This window comes from Trypanosoma cruzi, assembly GCF_000209065.1.
Source record: "Trypanosoma cruzi strain CL Brener chromosome Unknown tcruzi_1047053423947, whole genome shotgun sequence".
NCBI classification, from domain to species: Eukaryota; Euglenozoa; class Kinetoplastea; order Trypanosomatida; family Trypanosomatidae; genus Trypanosoma; species Trypanosoma cruzi.
Window position 1 is genome coordinate 1 of NW_912826.1, and position 1,238 is coordinate 1,238.

A 1,238-nucleotide genomic window follows, 5' to 3' on the forward strand; every position below is an offset into this window, starting at 1 on the left:
ATATATATATAATATATATATATATATATTCTCTATTGTGTGAGATTGTGAAGGGATCTCGCAGGTATCGTGAGGGAAGTATGGGGTAGTACGAGAGGAACTCCCATGCCGTGCCTCTGGTTTCTGGAGTTTGTCGAACGGCAAGTGCTCCGACGCTATCGCACGGTGGTTCTCGGCTGAACGCCTCTAAGCCAGAAGCCAGTCCCAAGACCAGATGCCCACTCAACAACAAAACGCGTGTATGTATTTTGTTGTGTTGTGTTGTTGTGCTTGCTTGAGTGTGTGTCAGTTATATATATAATAATATATATATATATAATATGTGCAGCTGTCTTTTTTGGGAAGAGTAGAGAATAGAGGTTAGAATAAATATATATATGTGTATATATATACATATATATATGTTATTGTATACTTCAGCGCGGCGGGGAGGGAAGCGCGCACGCACGTGTGGGGTGTTTCCTATGTGTGTGTGTGTGTGTGTGTGTAATATGTATATATTGCGCATTTCTCTCCGTTTCAAGGTGTGTGCACTCTGCTGCACCTTGAGGCTTCTTTTTGCGGTTCTTCCGTCACCGTATGCTGTTGTTGTTGTTGTTGTTATTGTGTAGTGTGTGTGTGTATGTGCATGCATGCATATTTATGTATATATCGTATTATATATCATATTTACATGTGTGCATATATATGCTCTCTGCTGCCCATGGCAATGATGATAATGATGTGTGTATGGTGCACCCCCGGGAGCGGGAAGAGAGAAGGTTGTGTGTTTCTCATTTGTTTTCAAAAAATATATATATATACCAATATCGAATCGCCATCCAAATCATCTGGTAGGCTCTGCCTGCCCTCGAAGGCGCCAAGTATCTCCATGATCACAAGACATTTATTTTTGAAACAAGAGAAAAATAAATAGGCCAGTGATATATACATATACATAAATATAATATGCATATATACTACGCGGGCAAGCGTACCGCGCGCCTTGTGCACCAGAGTGTGGAATAAATATACACGTGTATATATGTATATAATAATATATATATGTGTTGTGTGTTTGTACCGCGCTGTGTGTGCATGGGGGGACCGCGTGTGTGTGTGTGCGTCGTGTGGGGTATATGTGTTGTGTTTGTGTTGTTGTTGTCTCTGCGCCATATTATATTTATAAACACACCTCTCTCGCATGTGTGTATATGTTGTTGTTGTGTGTGTATGTTGTGTGTGTGTTGTGTGTTGTG

The 1,238-nt window shown here is 40.8% G+C and overlaps 2 non-coding genes across 2 annotated transcripts, besides 10 other annotated features; both read left to right on the forward strand.

Moving 5' to 3' along the window:
• Window positions 1-29: a microsatellite.
• Window positions 30-43: 14 nt separating this feature from the next.
• Tc00.1047053423947.10 lies at window positions 44-221 on the forward strand (the record flags this gene model as incomplete). The annotated part of the gene is made up of 1 exon (XR_008254224.1): window positions 44-221. It is a non-coding gene; the product is annotated as a ribosomal RNA large subunit delta (M2), 5' partial (ribosomal RNA).
• A 68-nt stretch (window positions 222-289) lies between these two features.
• Window positions 290-322: a sequence feature (AT_rich).
• Window positions 323-365: 43 nt separating this feature from the next.
• Window positions 366-403: a microsatellite.
• Window positions 404-465: 62 nt separating this feature from the next.
• Window positions 466-488: a microsatellite.
• A 92-nt stretch (window positions 489-580) lies between these two features.
• Window positions 581-607: a microsatellite.
• Window positions 608-611: 4 nt separating this feature from the next.
• Window positions 612-690: a microsatellite.
• A 118-nt stretch (window positions 691-808) lies between these two features.
• Tc00.1047053423947.20 lies at window positions 809-884 on the forward strand (the record flags this gene model as incomplete). The annotated part of the gene is made up of 1 exon (XR_008254225.1): window positions 809-884. It is a non-coding gene; the product is annotated as a ribosomal RNA large subunit zeta (M5), doesn't match GenBank entry by xmatch (ribosomal RNA).
• Window positions 885-923: 39 nt separating this feature from the next.
• Window positions 924-959: a microsatellite.
• A 45-nt stretch (window positions 960-1,004) lies between these two features.
• Window positions 1,005-1,050: a microsatellite.
• Window positions 1,017-1,135: a microsatellite.
• A 49-nt stretch (window positions 1,136-1,184) lies between these two features.
• Window positions 1,185-1,234: a microsatellite.
• The last annotated feature ends 4 nt before the right edge of the window (window positions 1,235-1,238 follow it).